The 22,218-nt window shown below is 40.1% G+C and overlaps 1 long non-coding RNA gene across 1 annotated transcript; it reads right to left on the bottom strand.

The window, feature by feature from the left end:
• Positions 1-20,747: 20,747 nt before the first annotated feature.
• LOC128507652 (uncharacterized) lies at positions 20,748-21,866 on the bottom strand. Its single transcript, XR_008355831.1, has 2 exons — positions 21,830-21,866; positions 20,748-21,223 (listed from the first exon to the last, which is right to left on the bottom strand). It is a non-coding gene; the product is annotated as an uncharacterized LOC128507652 (long non-coding RNA).
• Positions 21,867-22,218: the final 352 nt, after the last annotated feature.

The raw sequence follows: 22,218 nt of genomic DNA, 5'->3' as shown, positions 1-22,218 counted from the left end.
TGAAACAACAGTATATCATCACATAAAGGACAAAGGACACAGGATTGAGGATAAGAATGTTCGACTTTTGGACAGAGAAGATAGATTCAAGAGAGGGGCAAAAAGGAGCCGTCTATGTACAAGTGATAAATATATTTTTTTCCCAGAGGTAGAGATCTTAGGCTCAACCTGTCTCATATTTTTCATGCTGGTCCACCAGGAAAGCCTCCCTTAAAACCCCCCTTACTCTCTCTGGTCGTTACATCTTAACGACTCTCCCTAATCCCACTCTATTGCAGTTTCTTCTAAACAGTTTTCATGCGGGAGCAAGTTTATTCTCTATAATTATTTTTCTTTAAAATGGAGCTACATTATTTAAAGTATGATATAATGTTTACTCTAAGCATTCAGTCACCTGATCGAGTTCTCTGGGGTCAGACAATGATCCAGTCATAGCTGATAACTCTGGCAGATCACTAAGAAATCTCTGTGCAGTAGTTGATGTAAATGTATGTTTAATGTGGTAGCACGGCAACGTACATACATTATTAATAAAACACATTAAATGAGATGAGATGTTCTAAGATTACTTCAGACAGTAAAAATGTCTCTTCTTTTTCTTTCAGCTGCTCCCACTAGGGGTCGCCACAGCGGACTATTTGTCTTCATCTGACTCTGTCTACCACATCTTACTTTTTTACTCCAACGTCCTGCATGTCCTCACTCACCACATCCATGTGGAAATGTCACTATATTTTCTAAATTTAATTTGCAGGTATTCATAAGTGTGTCCTGTTATGCACTGATTCATTTATACTGGGTCCAGAATGGACATAAACACTGTTCTCAGAGGATTTACTGGATTCTGAGGTAAAAGAACACAAGTAGGAATGGATGAGGATCTGAACTCCTCCATCTTATTAATATAAAATAAGTCTTTACCTGTCAGTTCACTCAAGCATAACCCCTGCAGTAAAGACTGTTCAAGTTTCTTCAGCCAAACTCACTGAAGCACAACACACAGCACTGAATCTACAGCTAAACACACTCTCTCATCACACTGATAATGACTATTAACTGGAATAAAAGAAGACACAATGTCCAAAATGAAGCTTTATTTCAGCAGAGCAAAACTACAGGAAGAGCAACAGGACACTGAAGAGAGTAAAGACAGAAATGTCAGCATTGTGTAGAACTGAAACTCTATTGTAGATGGATGTGTAAGCAGCTCAGTGTTAAATTCTATCTTGGAGCTGTTAGTCTTCACACTGGCTCTTTCTGAACGTGACCGGATGATTGACACCAGCATGGGAGACTGTACAGACAAACTCCTCCCCCTTTTCCCAGACTGCTTTGCTGAGGGTCAGGGTGCTGCTGCGTGTGTAACCGTCCTTCTTCTGTTCTTCTGCGCTGGTCAGAACCCCATCCTTCACCTCTGAGCCGTCCACTCTCCAGCTCACCAGCGCCCCTTGTGGAGAGTAGGCAGACAGCAGGCAGAGCAGCGAGGCGGATCCCTCACACAGGTGCAGAGAGGAGGGAGGGAGCAGAGACACGGAGGGCTTCACCGTGGGACCGGCTGGAGAAGACAAACACACAATAAACACACATTTACACACACTTACACAACATTTACTCATTACTGCTTATTCACATGACTGCAGTTCAGTAGAACTACTCAGCAGGAGAACATTTACTAGTTACTGGTTATATTGTGGAGCAACTCAGACTTTGATCAGCTTTATTCTGTGTTAAACACTTCTTACTGATGTGTAATATAAAGTGCTCCCTGTGTGATAGTAGTAAATGGATCTGATTACACAAATGTTCATTGTTTAACACAAACACACAGCAGCATTCGTCTGTATTTTACATCAGCACAGAGACTTTAGAACAATTTACACTAAACTTCAGATATGAACCAGTGACCAGGTTTAAACTCACGGACACACAGAGTATTTATTATATTTTTATTATTCACTCATTTATTATTTTACTATTTTACAGTAAAGAATTACTTATAAATAAATTACTGATAACTATACACAATTTTTTTTTATTTAACTCATGTAAATGATGAGCGGAAGTTATTTTTCTTTACTTTTAGACTCCTAAAAGAAGTAAAAGTGACTTACCAATGATGAGTTTTGTTCCTCCACCGAAAGTGACCCACAGTGATACATTCTATTGAAACCGTCGTACAAAAACTTCTGTTACACTACAGTGACCACACACACACACACACACACACACATAAAGAGAGGTTCCACTTTGCATTAGCAGCACATGCTTCAGTGCTCTGGGAGTGTTTATAGCGCTGTGACTTTAACACTTCATGACTGAGAGCTGCTGCTACAGCAACTTCACCCACAGCTACCATGACTTTGATCCCCGTCTTCATCTGGACACTGATCCTCTGGACTCAAGGTCAGACACTGCTTCAGATTTTATCTCTACAATCATCTCTTCATTCAAATACACATTTTTATGTATTATAATGTTTCAGTTTCATGGTGAATTATAATATATATTTTTACAGAGTGCAGAGGTCAAGTCACAGTAACTCAGACTCCAGCAGTGAAATCTGCTCGTCCAGGAGAAACAGTCACCATCAACTGTAGAACCAGTCAGGCAGTGTATAGCAACAACTACTTATTCTGGTATCAGCAGAAACTTGGAGAAGCTCCTAAACTCCTGATTAAATATACCAATCAGCTACAGTCAGGTTTTCCAGCTCGTTTCAGTGGCAGTGGATCTGGATCTGATTTCACTCTGACCATCAGTGGAGTCCAGACTGAAGATGCAGCAGATTACTACTGTCAGAGTTTACATTCCATCAGTAGCAACTGGCTGTTCACACAGTGTTATAGAGTCGTACAAAAACCTCCCTCAGTCAGATTGTAGAGAGACTGCACTGCTGCAGCTGGGAGCAACTGCAGGTGCTGAATTGGAGGATGTGATACGACACAATGACACTCTGTGGAGGAGAGGAACCACACCACACTAACTCACATCAGAAATCTCTCAATAATCATAATACTGCACTCAGTCCACCCCATGGCCACTACTGTACAATTAATACTTCTATTGATTCATAAATGTTTCTGCTCCTTTTTCTCATGATTAAAATTGTTTGGTGGATAATCTTCTGTTTTGTTCAGTCCATATCACTCATCCTACCCATATTACAGTCTCAGATGCTGACCTGATATCAGTCAACGTTAATAATCTGCCCTTAGCTTTAGTTGTGTTTTTCTTGTCCTTTCAGGACACACTTCAGCCCTGTTCTGGATTCTCCCTCAGTCACTGGTGTAACTCCTCCTGTCCTCACAGACTCTCTCTTAACATTTGGGAATTAAACTGGTGTTCCGTCTCTCCCCTTCCTGATAAGACTGAGCCCTGCTTTACTTCATAGTATTATGTGACACCAGCTTTCCTGCTTTCTCTGCATTTTCTCATACAGATCTTCTACTGTCTCATTTTAAGATTTTATTCTAATCTAATATAAAATTTAAATTATTACCCATAAATCATTGTTCCTTGCTCTGAGATCTCATTTCTTTCTTTTTATTGTGTAACCCCCTTTAGTTAAGCCTCCAGTCCTCCTGACTCCCCACTCTCTCTCTCTTGAACTTCTATATCCTGAGATTTAACATCTCTCCTATAAAACACACTAATGTAAACCTTTTGGATCTGACCATCCATCCTTCACCAGCATGAGACATCAGTGTTATCCCACTTCACTTTTCACACCATTACTTAGTATTCTGCACTCTTCTTCTCTCTGCTCTTCCAACAAGTAACTATACCTCTCGCTCACTCCCTCAATCCTTCCCTTCTTCTTTTCTTTCTCTGTCTCTTTCAGCATCCAATGTTTCTATGTGAATCTCAGTATGTTTTCGCAGCTCTTCAGCCATGAACTAAATTACAGCAAGTCTGAGTTGCTGTATATTACTAGAGATGCATTACTATGATGTATTTTGTGATTGTTGGGGGAACTGTTGTGCAACAATATCTGGCAGGACAATCAAACGTTCGGTAGTTTTACAAAACTAGCTAACTTTCTCTCCTGATGCTCACTCACTCCCTCACATATCGTCTATACTGCCTTATCCTGACTTCAGGGTTGCAGAGGACTTATCGCAGTTCCAGTGAAGATGACTTAGGGCACAAGGCGTGGTACACCCTGGACAGTACAGTGCAGGGCACACACAGATTCACACACTACATGCAATTTTGGGAACACTAATTATCATAATCTGCAGGTATACGGAGTACCAGAGTACACGGAAAAAACCCACCAAGCACTGGGAGAACATGCAAACTTAAACCCGGACCCTGGACGTGCAAAGCTGCAGTGCTAACCACTACACCACCATGCCGCCTCTCTTATGATATCTCATCACATTTTTTTTTTTTATTGTCCTGGCCCACAGGTGATGGAATAAACATCCTCTAAAAAACTGAACATCTGCATCACTATCAGGCTTCAAACAAAGAACTTAATTCAGTCACCAAGCACTAAAATGAGCACTAATAAAAAACTTCATCTTGTGCTATTGTTTTCTTTCTGCACTAATATTAACTCCTCTCTAACAGGAAATTAGCCTCATAATATTTTATTAGTTTATGAGGATGTGTTTTATTGTAGACCACCAAAGCACATGTATGTCTGTAAGTCACTCTGGATAAGGGGATGTTCCCAGTGCTGTAGATGTAAATATGCTTAAGAGAGAGTGCAATGCTACTTCTTGTGCTGCGGTTCAGGTCTCGCTCCTGTTTGATGGTTTATTGAGTCAGGAATCACGTAGCATTAAGGTGTTGTTTTAATGTGATCTGATTTCTCCAGCTAATGGACCAGTTTTATACATGACCTCTGACCACTTTTTTCTTGTCCTGTCTTTATAGAAGTTTTATTATCAGTTTGTCTCACCTGTTTCTTGTTTTTTTTGTCATGCTGATACACTTTGCTGCTATTCTGTTCAATTTGTAAGAGAAGATATCAAGGGCGTATATTTGCTCTGGACATTGGTGGGGACATATGACTCCAAAACAGGATAAACACATGCCATTTAAACAGCAATCATTTTATTTCACTTTTTCTGAGTCTTAGTGTGCAAATCTCGAATCAAATCATTAATGTTTGCCAAGTCAGTGAATGCATTTTAAAAATTATTTGTGCGAAGTGGATTGTCTATTGGTGAACCGTCAACAAAATTCTAACATGGCAAGATTAGTATGTAGCATATCAATTTCTTTCACAAGACTGATTTCTGACAAATAGTCATCATTAGATTAGGAGAACTGACAGGGATCATTTTTATACTTTTACATTTAGCTGTTTAATCTGCTGTTATTTTTAAGGCCGTATTCACAGACTATAGCCTGTCCTGCTATAATGAATGTGCGTCAAAGCGGTAAAAAAAAAAAAAAAAAAAAAGAATCACTAGCATTAACGTTAACTGTCGTCGTTACTTTGATGGACTTTGATAGATTCACTAGCGAACTTAAAGTGACTTATGTCCAGCTTTTTTTTTCTTTTTTTGCTGCCGCCATCCTCACATGTACGTCACCCAACAGACCTTCTTGCACGGGAAAAAAAAGTCCACTTCATTTGGCGCTGCTTGTATCTAAACGCAGCCATAGGCTCTTGAATGATAGCAGGGAAAGGCACAGCCAATCAAAATGTTCATATGTGTTTTGGGGGCGGAAGGACTCAAGGAGAGAACATGATATATTCCTTTCTGCGTGTCTAGGTTAATGTTGACAGCACGATTTTTTTAAGGGGATTAAATTATTGGTGGGCACATTTTAATGGTCGGAGGATATTGGTGGGGACACATCCCCTCTGTCCACCCTAAATCTACGCCCCTGGAAGATATAGATTACTGCATTTGGTAGTTTTTTTTTGCTTCATTAACACATTCAACATTGAATAAAAGTTAAACACAGCATTCCTGTACGTATATGCTGAGTAGTTAAGTCATGATCTCTGGGCTTAATGATGGTGATAGACTCATCACTACATGACCAGAACTAAATAAAGATTAAATATCAGTTCAAGCTCTTTCTTCTGTTCTTTTTCCACTTAAATTTTATTGCATTTTTAGTATGTCCCAACTGTTACATTCAAATGCATTTTTCCAAATAGCAGAAAGGGCTAATTTCAGTCAGATATGACATGCAATTTCAATAACAAGCAAATAAGATTAAAAATAATAATAATAATAAGAAGAAGAAGAAGAAGAACAGAGCCTGTAGTGAGAATACTGTAAAAAAAGTAAAAACATGGTGCTTACAAAAAGGAAAGACAATTGGGTATAAAAGATTAGGCACAGTTGACATATATGCCTAAAACTTTGGCTAGTACAGTCTAAGAGCCAGTGCCCCTATGATTTGTCAAAGTAAAGATTCCATTTTTGCCATCTTTTGGCATACATGTCCGCCTTCAAGCGTATCACACCAGTCATATGTTCCAACGTCCTTTCCTGAATGACCTCAAGCCATTGTTGCTGTTTAGGTGAATCAGGCTTATACCAGCTTCTAGTTATGCTTTTCCTTGCTGCTGTAAGGAGTATTTTTACCAGGTATCGGTCCTCCTAAAGTGTAACCAGTGAAATATGACCCAAGTACAAGACGATTCATGAAAATGGCATCTCATATCCAAGTACCTTTGTTAGGGTTAATTGTACATTTTTCCAAAATGGCTTCAGTTTTTCACATCTCCAAAAAATGTGTGTGGTGTGCTTCAGCAGCCACATTGTCTTCAACATTGTTGAGGTGTAGAAGAAGCTTTACTGCTGATTTTTAGGTGTAATAAAGAATCGTACTAAATTCTTCCAATTGAATACCCTCAATTGTTGCGAGCTTGTGGAGGAATGTTGAACTTCACACATATCAAACCATACATTCTCTGTTTAACAGAAACCTGGATTAAACAGGACGAGTATGTAGCTCTAAATGAAGCTAGTCCTCCTGGATACAGCTACATACACCAGCCTCGGTTAACTGGTAGAGGAGGAGGCGTCGCAGTTATTCACAATGATAATTTGACTATTGTACAAAAGCACGGACACAAATTTAATTCATTTGAAATTCTTTATAGTAACATAAGTGTATTTAACTATATTAAGTCAGCTCAGTCGATCCCGCTAATTGTCATTTACAGACCTCCAGGGCCGTACTCGGAATTTCTTAGTGAATTTGCAGATTTCCTCTCAAACCTAGTCGTTTCTGTAGACAAAGTGTTAATTGCTGGAGATTTTAATATTCATTTTGAAAACCCAGAAGACCCTCTGAGAACGGCATTTATGTCTATACTGGACTTGGTAGGAGTAAATCAGTGTGTAGTAGGACCCACTCATAAAGCAGGTCACACTTTAGATTTAATAATATTATTTGGATTAAGTATAAGAAATTTATTCACAATACCACTATCTGAAGTTATCTCAGATCACTATCTTGTCTCAATTCAAGTGTGTCACAATAATAATGTACACACAGCGCCGCGCTACCGTATGAAACGTACATTCACATCAACTACCAAACAGAGTTTTATCAGTAATCTCCCAGAGTTCCCAACTTCGATTAGATCACCGTCTGACCCCACAGAACTCGATCAGGCGACTGAATATTTAGAGTCGACATTTCGCTATACCCTAGATAATGTAGCTCCAGTCAAAAGAAAAATTATTAGAGATAAAAAACTTGCTCCCTGGTATAACGATCACACGCGCACTTTAAAACAGACCGCTCGGAAATTAGAACTTAAATGGCGTCAAACTAAATTACTAGTATTTCAAATAGCATGGAAGGAGAGCATCCTGAACTATAGAAAAGCTCTTAGTGTAGCTAGATCAACATATCTCTCCACTCTTATAGAAAATAACAAAAATAATCCTAGATTCTTATTTAATGCTGTAGCCAAATTAACCAGAAATAAGACCACTGCAGAAATCTCCACAACAACATCATGCAATAGTGAGGACTTCATGAACTTTTTTAATAATAAAATTGTAAATATTAGGCATAAAATTGAGGTTTTGAAACCGAACAATGTAATTGATGCAGATGTTAATCTAGCCATGTCAGATCAGAACCTAAAATACTTTACTCCCTTGAAGAGAATGAACTAATTTCACTCATCTCTTCTGCAAATTCATCAACCTGTATATTAGATCCTGTACCGACACATTTTCTTAAACAGATAGTACCAGCAATAATAGAACCCCTGTTGAGAATAATTAATTCTTCACTCAGCATTGGATATGTTCCAAAATCTTTTAAATTAGCAGTTATCAAACCAATAATTAAGAAACCTGACCTCGACCCCTGTCAGCTGTCCAGTTACAGACCAATATCAAACCTCCCCTTTATCTCTAAGATCCTGAAAAAGATAGTAGCGGAGCAGCTATGCTCATATATACATAGAAATGGCATACATGAACTGTATCAGTCAGGATTTAGGCCTCATCACAGTACAGAGTCAGCGCTCGTTAAAGTAGTAAATGACATTCTATTGGCCTCTGATCAGGGTTGTGTAACTATGCTTGTATTACTTGACCTCAGTGCAGCTTTTGACACTGTTGATCACGCTATTCTTCTTCACAGATTAGAAAATGTAGTGGGACTTAAGGGTACAGCACTCTCCTGGCTCAGATCCTATCTGACCCATCGTTATCAGTATGTAGACTTAAATGGTGATTATTCTGCATGTTCTCTAGTGGAGTTTGGCGTTCCGCAGGGTTCAGTTTTAGGTCCACTGCTTTTTTCCCTTTACATGCTTCCTCTGGGCAACATAATCCGTAAGCATGGTATTAGTTTTCATTGTTATGCTGACGATACACAGTTATATGTCTCAGCAAAACCTGATGAGAAAAAAACAGCTTACTAAAATTGAGCAATGTGTGCAGGACATAAGAAATTGGATGCTAATTAACTTCCTTCTGCTAAATCCGGATAAGACAGAAGTTCTAGTCATAGGACCGCATACAGCTAGGAGTAAAATTTTAGATCACACCGTAACTTTAGATGGCCTTTTTGTTCCATCAAATGCAACAGTGAAAGACCTTGGTGTGATTATTGATTCCAGCCTTTCATTTGAAGCACATGTAGATAATATTACCAGGATAGCATTCTTTCACCTCAGAAATATTGCCAGAATAAGAAATTTATTGTCGCTAAACGACGCAGAAAAACTAGTTCATGCTTTTATCACCTCTAGGTTGGACTATTGTAATGCCTTACTGTCTGGTTGTTCAGCTAGATGCATAAATAAGCTTCAGCTAGTCCAGAATGCAGCAGCGAGAGTCCTCACTAGAACCAGAAGATATGAGCACATCACCCCTATCTTATCTTCACTCCATTGGCTCCCTGTGAAATTTCGCATTGATTTTAAAATACTACTCTTGACATATAAAGCATTAAATGGTCTCGCGCCGCAGTACCTAAGCGAACTGCTAGTGTCTTACGATCCGCCACGCCTACTTCGATCAAAGGATGCAGGCTGCTTGTCAGTACCGCGTATTATGAAAAATACAGCTGGGGGCAGAGCTTTTTCTTACAAAGCCCCAAAGTTATGGAATAGTCTTCCAAATAGTGTTCGGGACTCAGACACAGTCTCAGTGTTTAAGTCCAGGCTAAAAACCTATTTATTTAGCCAAGCATTTTTATAAATAGATTTGCCATAGGTAAAGGAGCAGATCTGGGGGACTCATGGACGTAGAGTATTATGGTGAACTGGTATGTTTGGATGCTGTCTTCCTCACTCTCATTGATCACTCAGGTTTGCTGACGGTGAGGTGATTGTTTGCTTTACATGTCAGGAAGCCCTCATGTTTGTGTTTCCTTCTGGCTCTCCCTTTTAGTTATGCTGTCATAGTTAGTCCTGCCGGAGTCTCTGCTTGCACTCTACAGTTAATATACATTCACATTATACATTGTGTGACTGTGACCATACCTAACTGCCATCTCTCCTCTTCTTCTCTTTCCCCCCCTCTTTCTTTTTCCTCTCTCCTCCTGTCCCCCCTTTCACTCCTTCTCTCTCTCTCTGTCGAGCTACACATGTCGTTCCTGAGCTGCCAGTGATCCAGACTCCCTCTGCCCTCCGGACCTGTCTGACCCATCCTGGTGCCCCGCTTCTGGCTGAAGATCTCGTCACATGGATGCCCCGTGTGTCTCTCTGGGATGCGTCTGGTGTCTGGGAATGATTCTCTCTACCTAGAAAATGGTTCTGGCCTTGACTGGTGTTGGCAACTGTTTCTCTGGGGACTTGACAGTTCGATAGTTCATGACTGGAACTTCTTACAAGTCTACCTGGGTCTTCAATAACTACCTGGACTCCATATTAACATCAATTAACATCAGCTATTATAGCTGAACTGCCTCCCACCCTACACACTGTATAAATGCAGATCATTTACTGCTTTCTGTTTCACCCAAATGAGGATGGGTTCCCTGTTGAGTCTGGTTCCTCTCAAGGTTTCTTCCTATTACCATCTCAGGGAGTTTTTCCTTGCCACTGTCGCCCTCGGCTTGCTCACCAGGGACAAACTGACCATTTTGATTCATACAAATTCACATTTCATACAAACCTAAATAATTCTTTTGACTATGTAAAGCTGCTTTGCGGCAATGAAAATTGCTAAAAGCGCTATACAAATAAAATTGAATTGAATTGAATACATCTGGTAGAATTTCTACATTTAATTCTCTTTTCTACCTTGATTTAAGGTATAATGTTGGGTTGGCCTTACTTTCCATAATACTTACGTAAAACATAAAGATTATTTTTGCACATTTACTATTTGATTAGTATGCATTCATCATAATCTTCACAACTGGATTAATTTTGTGTAAAGTTTCCATTTTTATTTCTCTGTTAAAGTAATCTCTGAATTCTATGTACCTAAATAAGTCCCTATTAGTAAGAAAAAAAATTTCTGTAATTCCTCATTTTCCACTACTGTACATATTGCTCTAATGCCTTTTGTTGCCCATTGTTTAAATGTGGCATCACTTTCGCCTGGTTTAAATTGAGTATCAAAGGCTCAGCGAATTTAAACTAAAACTTCACTGCTCCAGAGGTTATTGAATCCAATTGACTTTTGACTACTGAGGGGATTTAATTTTCTCCAAGAACTGACTGAATCTGATAACCAACCATATATGTCTCAATTTCCTTCCATCTAGTAAAATAATTGTTGTTACACCAAAGAAAAAGGGGACGGAACTGAGCTGCATAAAAGTAATCATTGAGATTCAGCAGGGCCAATCCTCCTTTATGCTTGGCCAACTGGAGTGTTGTGTATCTTATTCCGGGCTTCTTTCCATCCCAATTAAACCTGAAAATCAGTTTGTTCCAGATTGTAAACTGCTGTCTAGGTATCTCTACTGGCAAAGCTTGAAATAGGTATAGCAATCTAGGTCATATGTTTGTTTTGATGACGTTGATCTTGACTGGCAAAATCTAATGGATAGGTAGACCACCGTTCCACATCGCTTATAATGTTCTGGTAAATCACATTATAGTTTGCACCATACAAGCTACTCAGGTTTTTTGTAATAATCACCCAAATATATTTTATTTTCTACCATGTCCCATCTTAAATTATATCTATATCTGATTTCCTCAGAAGGTTTGTAATTAAATGACAAAAGTTGTGTCTTCGCAATATTTAGTTTTTAAACAGCAAAGAAGTTAAATTCATCAAGGATTTCCATTAGTGCGGGAAGAGAAGCCTCAGGATCTGTTAAATAGATCAAGACATCACTCGCAAATGAACGAATTAAATGATCTTTATGTCCTATCGTAACGCCTTGTATTTGTTCATGTTGACGGATTGCCTGGGGTTCAATATAAACAGCAAATAAAGTGGGACTGAGGCAGCAACCCTGTCTAGTTCCTCTTTGTAAACTAAACGATGGAGATAATGACCCATTAATTTTTATTTTTGCTGTTGGTTGTTGGTAAAGAGATCTAATTATATTTACAAAATGTTTATTTAAGCTGAATTTATCCAAACTTTGATCAAGAAATTCCCAATTGACCCGATCAAAGGCCTTTTCGACGTCAAGGCTTAGTAATACTGCTGTGTTCTTTTCCCTTTCTATTTTATCCATCAGATGTAGCGTCCTCCTAATATTATCATGTGTTTGACGGCTTTTTGTAAATCCAGTCTGGTCTTCGTCTATTAATTCAGGAAAGATGGTCTCTAGTCTTTTTGCTATAATTGCTGTATATATCTTATAATCTACATTAACAATTGAAATAGGCCTATAACTGCAACTAAATTCCCTATCCTTACCCTCCTTTAGAAGTACTGAGACGGGAGCCTCATTCCATGATAGTGGAAGTTTACATTTTTTTTTAATCCAGTTAAATGTTTATAACAAGAGTGGCTCTACCTTTCTTTCCCCCCGTCATATCAATGTAGGAAAATCACTTTTTTTTATCAAAAATAATTACACAGGGGTAAATATAACACTGACTTGCGAGAGCTAAGTGCTTAACCCGCCATTTTTGTCTGCAGCCAACCGGAAGTCCCTCTTTCTTCTGTTCTAAAGAGATGAGAGGGAGACCTTCAGTAACAGATATCAGGAGATTTGAGAGACAGCCATCATTTACACTGTTTGCTGGAAATTCTGCATTAACAATCGAATTAACTCCATGAAACAATCTAATTAATTCAAATAAAAGGCTACAAAGTAGGCTGAGAGAGCCTTGTGGTCACAAAACACAGCAGGAGGTAAGTAGTGATTGGTGTGTGTAGTGAATTACCTGCTCTGCTCATACATTACAGTGGAAGACTCCTTTAATTACATTTACATTCAGGAAATTTCCTATGATCGAATTCAGAGTGCATCGATTCAGAGAGAAAGATCAAACTCTATTAAGACTTTATTACTTACTAAATAAAGGCAGTAAATGCTTCATCATGATCAGAAATTTTCTAAAGTTTTTGTCTTGAATCTTTGTTTTTTCTTGTATTTAAGTGGAATGCATTACAATTTACAGTATTGATAGTTTTAGGCACCATCTAACCAGTCAGAAAAATTTGAAATGAGTGTGATCCTCCTTACCTAGTAGCACATTAGCCATCAAACACACACACACACACACACACACACACACACACACACACACACACACACACATATTTGCATAGCATTTGCACATTTATACACACATTTCTCAGAATAGATCTGCACTTTCAGCAGATGTTCATGGTTCTTCAGACAAACTCACTCAAGCACAACACACACACTGCACTCGACCTGCTGTTAAAGCTGCTGTTCCAAATCGCAGCCAAAGACACTTCACAACTGAAAAAGACGACATGCTTTCCACATTAAAGCTTTATTTTAGCATAGCTACACCACTGACACCATTTTAGACCACTAAGCATGCTTTAAAGTGTACACTTGATTTCTAGTGAGCGTCACAGCGACTCTTTCGGAACGAGGTGATCTGAGTCGTGTCGTGGTAGGAGACGGTACAGCTGAACACCTCGGCCTCTTCCCAGCGTTCTTTGCTGAGGGTCAGGGTGCTGCTGCGGCTGTAGAAGCCGTTCTTCTGTTCTTCTGTGCTGGTCACAATCCCCTCGTTTACCTCGGCACCATCCACGGTCCAGGTCAGCAGCGCCCCCTGTGGAGAATAGGCTGAGAGCAGGCAGAACAGTGAGGCCGATCCCTCAGAGAGCTGCAGAGAGGAGGGAGGGAGCAGAGACACGGAGGGCTTCACCACCGGACCAGCTGGAGAAAACACACACACACACACACACACACACACACAGTTATATTAACGTTAATGTGGAGCAGATGCAAAAGTTTATCTGCACATTGTACAACAAAGCACAATTCTGATAACGTCAACCAACCAACCTGCAGCTGAACAAAACAATCTCCATCTTCTGGACAAAACACACTGTGTATGAATAAACATCACTTCCCAGTAACGGTAAACTATGTTTATCTTTTTTACATGATGTTAATAAACTTTTTTGTGGCTTATCATCAATCAAAAATAATCAATAAACCAACATTGCTCATGATTTATTCTTACACACATTTTCAGTACAATTAATAAATTAGAGCAAAACAAAGCAAAATTTTATCTACTAAAAACAATTTTAAATTTGTCTAAAAAAGTGATTAAGTGATTTAGACTGGATTTTACAAAATGAGACAAAAGCAGAGTTTTCATGAAATCAGCTCTGCTCTTCACATCACATTTCTCTTATTTATATAAAATGTTTCTTTCCTTTATATGAATGTCACATTATTATTTTACAGTAAATTTACTGCAAATTTCACTACAGAAGAAGGAATTACTACTTATAAATATTGTTAAGGCACATTTTATGCTTCTCTCTCTAATTCACTTATTTATGCATCTTAGACTTAAAAGTCATTAAAAAAAAAATCTCCATCTGACCCCAGAATCAAAACTCACACAATAACTCTGTAGTAGTGTGAGAATTACAGTAGGATTGGGGGAATGTGGTAAAGGTGTTTCCATACTTAGAGGACACTTTGCATTAGCATCACATGCTTCAGTGCTCTGGGAGTGTTTATAGCGCTGTGACTTTAACACTTCATGACTGAGAGCTGCTGCTACAGCAACTTCACCCACAGCTACCATGACTTTGATCCCCATCTTCATCTGGACACTGATCCTCTGGACTCAAGGTCAGACACTGCTTCAGATTTTATCTCTACAATAACCTCTTCATACACATTCAATGATTTTTGTTATCTTATTTCAGTTTCATGGTGAATTATAATATATTTTTACAGAATGCAGAGGTCAAGTCACAGTAACTCAGACTCCTGCAGTGAAATCTGCTCGTCCAGGAGAAACAGTCACCATCAACTGTAGAACCAGTCAGGCAGTGTATGGCAACAACCTTTTACACTGGTATCAGCAGAAACCTGGAGAAGCTCCTAAACTCCTGATTAAACTTGTAAATCAGCTACAGTCAGGTTTTCCAGCTCGTTTCAGTGGCAGTGGATCTGGATCTGATTTCACTCTGACTATCAGTGGAGTCCAGACTGAAGATGTAGCAGATTACTACTGTCAGAGTTACCATTACATCAGTAGTAAACATGTGTTCACACAGTGTTTTAGAGTCTTACAAAAACCTCCCTCAGTCAGATTGTAGAGAGACTGCACTGCTGCAGCTGAGAGCGACTGCAGGTGCTGAGTTGGAGGATGTGATACGACACAATGACACTCTGTGGAGGAGAGGAACCACACCACACTAACTCATAGCTCACATCAAAAATCTCTCAATAATCATAACACCACAGTACACAGAGTCAACTCACATCCACTCTGAAAAATTACAGTTTTATAAGTTTATATATTATTGTGGTACTATTTCCCATGACTGAAGCTGATGCAAAATTGGCTCTTATGTTTCTCCTAACATTTGGGATTGGAGCTGATGTTCCTTCTCTCCACTTTCTCTTTTTTTAAAGTGTAACCCACTTCAGACAAGCCTGTAGTCCTCCTGACGTCTCTCCCTCTTTCAACTCCTATATCTCAATATTTATCATCTCACCTTTAAAACACAATAATGTAAACATATTGTACATAGACATCCATCATTCACCAGTGTGAGGTATCAGCGTTATCTGACTCTTCCTCACTCCCTCAATCCTTTCCTCCTTCTCATCTTTCTCTGTGCCTTTCAGCATCCAATGTTTCTGTATGAATCTCAGTGTGTTTGGCAGCTCTTCATCTGAAACGAAATCTCACAAGTCTGAGCTGCGGTATATCAATAGAGATGCATCACTAACTTAAGATAAGATAAGATAAGATAAGATAAGGAGAAGATAAGATAATATATATACTACAGTGGGGAAATTTCTATGTTTCAACAGCAAAGAAAAACAAAGTAGGGACAGTACAGTGTATAAATAGAAAAGTAAAAGAAAAAGCAATACAATAGTTACACTTTCAATCAAATTTCAAATTGCAATAGCGAATATAATACTGCACAATTTAAAAAGGTGTTATGTGATGTATGTTGTGACTGTTATGGAGAACTATTGTGTAACAACATTTCACAGGATAAGCAAACTTTGTGTAGTATTAGAAAACTATCTGACTTTTCCTCCTCATACTGTATCAGAGTCACAAAATGGGAAATGAGTTTGAAAACCATGATGAAATATGTATAAATCATAATTATTAAATTGTCCCAGATGAGCAGGACTCAGGAATGTCATGTGTAGCTCAACAAAGTGAGAGAGAGAGAGAGAGAGGTTTTTGTGGTTTTAAACAATAAAGAATAAAGAATAAAGAAAAAAAAACCTGTTGTACATTTTTTCTTACATATATATATATATATATATATATATACATACGGACACACAGACACACGCATACACACATGCAGTATTTACATATTTACAACTTTTTTTTTCTTTTTTTTTTTTAGTTTTTTTTGTTAATTTTCAGTTTTATTTACAGTTTGTGGTTTGGTTTCAGCTGTTGTCCATTTTCTCGTCTTCTTTTTGAGTGACGGTTTGTTTGTTTTTACCTGTTGTGTTAGTTTTTTTTCAGTTCTTTTAACGTTTTCACTACCTTTTTCCTCTCCGTTTTGGACAGCTGTAGGAACAGGTTCACCTGCTCCTCTATCCCTACAGGTGTGTGTGTGGTGCTGCACCCGGCCTCCTCACTCTCCTGTACTGCGGTGCTCACAGTCTGACTGCAGGTTTTCCGCTTATTTGTTGGTTCTGTATTGGACGTCTCCTCCCGTTTTCTCCTCGGTTTTGTGTCTTTAGGTGTCTGTGGTGGTACGTTGGTCTGCGGCTGCTGTGTGTCGGTGCAGACGTTGGGGGCGTGGTCACTGTCAGCACTGAACACTGTACCGGCATCAGGTTCTGCGCTCGCGCTGTGTTCAGTGGTACCGGTGTTGGGTTCAGCGCCGAGCGCAGGGTGTGTCTCAGTGCTGCCGGTGTGTTCAGTACTGACCTGTTGGAGTTCCGGTGTGTCGGCGAGGCCCACCGCAGGCACGGATTCCTCGGTGCTCCCCCACCGTGCCGCTGCCGCTGTCTCCCGGCCGTGTCGCCGTGCGAGCTCCCCGGCTGCACGGCTCCGTGCGGGCAGCTCAGCCTCTTGTGACCGACGTCCCCGCACTCGAAACACCTCAGCCGCTCCCTGGTGGCGAAGACGGTGTAGCCACTGTTCCCCTCTTTACACCTTAAGTTCACGTTAAGTGTCTGTTCGCGGTTGTTTAAAACCATTTAAACTTGCCGGCGGAAGGACAGGATGTGCCGCATGTTGGGGTTTCTGCACCCGAGCGGGATAGCTCTCATAGGGCCGACGAACGTCCCGAAACGGGCCAGCTCCTTCTTTATTGCCTCGTCCTTTATGAACGGAGGCACGTTTGATATCACAACCCTCACTGCGGGGACAGACAGAGGGGTGACTTTAACCTTAGCTCCACTCACACGTATTCCGCTCTGTGTCAGTGCACTCGCGAGGTCGACACTGGTTACAAAAACCACCACGGCTTTGTTCATCCGGGAGGCAGAGTAGATGTTCTCGCACCCGACCTGCTCCCCCACCGCTAGCAGCACGTCCTCAATCTGCACGCCGTCCTTCGGCACACACCTGACACCATGCCGGAGGGACAGAGTCTCCACACCGGCCTCAGAGGCCATGGTGCCTGCTCGCTCTCTCTCTCACTTTAAACTTTTATTTAACTAAAAAACATTTACTGATTAAAAAAAAATGAAATAAGCAGTATTCAGAGAGTTTGGCGGGATGCCAAACAGCCTTTCGCACGCTCCCTCACACCCAGCGCATGTGCAGAGAGAGAGAGAGAGAGAGATCTTAACACACTTTATTAAAGAAAAGAATTGTAAAATTATTTACATGTTTTCTTTTTTTTTCATAAGTCTGGTGTTATTTACATATTTACAGTATTTTTTTTTTTTTTTTAAAGCTGTAAGAATCGGTTGGTGTGTGTGTGTGTGTGTGTGTGTGTGTGTGTGTGTGTGTGTGTGTGCTGAGTTGCGCCTTTATTCTCCTATGTTGTGGCTCTCAGGGTCTGACTGCAGGTTTTCAGTTTTGTGGTGGGTTCTGTTGTGGATGTCTCCTTTTTTTCTCTTCGGTTTGGCTGTAGTGCTCTCTTTAGGCGTCGGTGTGTCTTTAGGTGTCGGTATGTATTTAGGCGTCGGTGTGTCTTTAGGCGTCGGTGTGTCTTTAGGTGTCGGTGTGTCTTTTGGTGTCATTGGTGGTGTGCAAATTTGTGGCTTCTGTACCTCTTTAGTCAGGTTTTTCCCGCTGGCTGTCCCCGCCCTGCTCCTGCTTTATCTTGGCCGAATCGCCCCCTGAACAACCCAGTGCAGACAGCGCTGCCTTTCATGTCTGATATCGCCTGCAGTCAAAGCACTTCAGTCGCGCCAAGGTGGCAAAAACTATGAAGCAGGTCTCCCCCTCTTTACAGTAGAATTTTACATTAAGTGTTCCTTTTATGTCGTTCAAAACCATTAAAATCTGCTAGCAGAAAGGCAGAATGTGGGCAAACAAATTTATTGAAGCAGGCCAGCTCCTTCATAATTTCCTCGTCCTAATAAATAGGGGCACATTTGATATTACGACTCGTGTTGTGGCGATAGACAGAGGGGTAACTTGAACCGCTGACCCTATTACACATACTCCCCCTTTTTGTTAGTGTACTCGCAAGGTTTATCTTGGTTTAAACCACCACCACTGCTTTGTTTATCCGGGAGGCAGAGTAGATGTTCTCACACCTGACCTGCTCTCCACCACTAGCAGCACCTCCTCCACCTCTACTCCGTCCTCCACCACACACCTACAGTAATGCCATGTCGGAGAGACAGTGTCTCTTGACCAGCCTCAGAGGCCATGATGCCCCGCTCACTCTCTCTCTCTCACTATAAACCTTTAACTTTTTTTTTTACTAGTAACATTTACTAATAAAAATAAATAAATAAATAAATTGGGGGGGGGGGGATGTCAGTCCTTCCACAACTTGACAAAACGCTGAACAGCCATCCAAGCGCTCTCCTCACACCCAGCACAGAGAGAGAGAGAGAGAGAGAGAGAGAGAGAGAACAGGTAGTTATGATCACAGTCGCATGTATTAGCTGACTTTTTCACTGTTTGTCAAAAATTCTTCATGGTTTCTTTCTTTAACATGGTTTAGGTCCTATTTTTTGAGACATTTTACTTTTTCTTTCTGTATGTTTGATAGTTTTACTTGTCCAGTTTAAAACTGTGCCATTCCTGTTTTGCCATGTGACTACCTGTGTTTTGAACTTGACTAAGGATCTGTCTACATGATATGTGTTTGTCAGTGCCTCGACCCCTATTAGGTATCAGGACTACAAAAATAAGAAGATCCATAAAAAGAAATAAAAAAGCAACTAAACAAATAAATATAATATTCCTGATCCACTGCAGTGACGAGTGTTCAGAGCTCCACATGTATCAACACAGAAAGAGTAATACATCAGGGCCCAAAACAACAGTATATCATCACATAAAGGACAAAGGACACAGGATTGAGGATTAGAATGTTTGACTTTTGGACAGAGAAGATAGATTCAAGAGAGGGGCTAAAAAGAGCCGTCTATGTACAAGTGATAAATATATTTTTTTACAGAGGTAGCGATCTTAGGCTCAACCTGTCTCATATTTTTCATGCTGGTCCACCAGGAAAGCCTCCCTTAAAAAACCCTTACTGTCTCTGGTCGTTACACCTTAACGACTCTACCTAATCCCACTTTATTGCAGTTTCTTCTAAACAGTTTTCATGCGAGAGTAAGTTTATTGTCTATAATTATTTTTCTTTTAAATGGAGCTACATTATTTAAAGTATAATATAATGTTTACTCTAAGCATTCAGTCACCTGATCGAGTTCTCTGGGGTCAGACAGTGATCCAGTCATAGCTGATAACTCTGACAGATCACTAAGAAATCTCTGTGCAGTAGTTGATGTGAATGTATGTTTAATGTGGTAGCACAGCAATGTACATACATTATTAATAAAACACATTAAATGAGATGAGATGTCCTAAGATTACTTCAGACAGTAAAAATGTCTCTTATTTTTCTTTCAGCTGCTCCCACTAGGGGTCGCCACAGCGGACCATTTGTCTCCATCTGACTCTGTCTCCCACATCTTACTTTTTACTCCAACCTCCTGCATGTCCTCCCTCACCACATCCATGTGGAAATGTCACTATATTTTCTAAATTTAATCTGAAGGTATTCATAAGTGTGTCCAGTTATGCACTGATTCATTTATACTGGGTCCAGAATGGACATAAACACTGTTCTCAGAAGGTCTACTGGATTCTGAGGTAAAAGAAAGTCAGAAGCTGATTTTCAGTTTAAATTCAGTGTACAGTTTTGACACAAGTAGGAATGGATGAGGATCTGAACTCCTCCATCTTATTAATATAAAATAAGTCTTTACCTGTCAGTTCACTCAAGCATAAACCCTGCAGTAAAGAAAGAGATGAAAGCAGCTTCCTGCTCCACACCCAGCTAAACACACAGAGTCAGTGTTAAGCAGTAAATCAGAGAGCAGTGTAGAGGAAGTGAGATTCACATGAAGACGGCTGAGTGATCCTCTTTCTCCCAGAATAGAGCAGCACTTTCACCATGTGTTCAAGTTTCTTCAGCCAAACTCACTGAAGCACAACACACAGCACTGAATCTACAGCTAAACACACTCTCTCATCACACTGATAATGACTATTAACTGGAATAAAAGAAGACACAATGTCCAAAATGAAGCTTTATTTCAGCAGAGCAAAACTACAGGAAGAGCAACAGGACAGTGAAGAGAGTAAAGACAGAAATGTCAGCATTGTGTAGAATTAAAACTCTATTGTAGATGGATGTGTAAGCAGCTCAGTGTTAAATTCTATCTTGGAGCTGTTAGTCTTCACACTGGCTCTTTCTGAACGTGACCGGATGATTGACACCAGCATGGGAGACTGTACAGACAAACTCCTCCCCCTTTTCCCAGACTGCTTTGCTGAGGGTCAGGGTGCTGCTGCGTGTGTAACCGTCCTTCTTCTGTTCTTCTGCGCTGGTCAGAACCTGGTCCTTCACCTCTGAGCCGTCCACTCTCCAGCTCACCAGCGCCCCCTGTGGAGAGTAGGCAGACAGCAGGCAGAGCAGCGAGGCGGATCCCTCAGACAGCTGCAGAGAGGAGGGAGGGAGCAGAGACACGGAGGGCTTCACCGTGGGACCGGCTGGAGAAGACAAACACACAATAAACACACATTTACACACACTTACACAACATTTACTCATTACTGCTTATTCACATGACTGCAGTTCAGTAGAACTACTCAGCAGGAGAAGATTTACTAGTTACTGGTTATATTGTGGAGCGACTCAGACTTTGATCAGCTTTATTCTGTGTTAAACACTTCTTACTGATGTGTAATATAAAGTGCTCCCTGTGTGATAGTAGTAAATGGATCTGATTACACAAATGTTCATTGTTTAACACAAACACACAGCAGCATTCGTCTGTATTTTACATCAGCACAGAGACTTTAGAACAATTTACACTAAACTTCAGATATGAACCAGTGACCAGGTTTTAAATTACACACACACACGCACACACACACACACACACACACACACACACACACTAAATATTTATTATATTCTTAATATTTACTTATTTATTATTTTAGTATTTGGCGGTAAAGAATTACTCAAACAATTGTAATTACCTTAAATTTCTGATAATTGTACACATTATGTTCCAGTTAACTCATATAAATAATTAACAGAAGTAATTTCTCTTCACTTTTAGACTTTTAAAAGAAGTAAAAGTTACTTACCAATGATGAGTTTGGTTCCTCCACCGAAAGTGACCCACAGTGATACATTCTAATGAAGCCGTCATACAAAAACCCCAGTTACACTACAGTGACCACACACACACTCACACAGACACACACACACACACACACACACACACACACACACACACACACACACACACAGCTTTCCATAAAGAGAGGTTCAACTTTGCATTAGCAGCACATGCTTCAGTGCTCTGGGAGTGTTTATAGCGCTGTGACTTTAACACTTCATGACTGAGAGCTGCTGCTACAGCAACTTCACCCACAGCTACCATGACTTTGATCCCCGTCTTCATCTGGACACTGATCCTCTGGACTCAAGGTCAGACACTGCCTCAGATTTTATCTCTACAATCATCTCTTCA

This window comes from Clarias gariepinus, chromosome 2, assembly GCF_024256425.1.
Source record: "Clarias gariepinus isolate MV-2021 ecotype Netherlands chromosome 2, CGAR_prim_01v2, whole genome shotgun sequence".
NCBI lineage: Eukaryota > Metazoa > Chordata > Actinopteri > Siluriformes > Clariidae > Clarias > Clarias gariepinus.
This window is presented reverse-complemented; position numbering and strand designations above follow the sequence as displayed.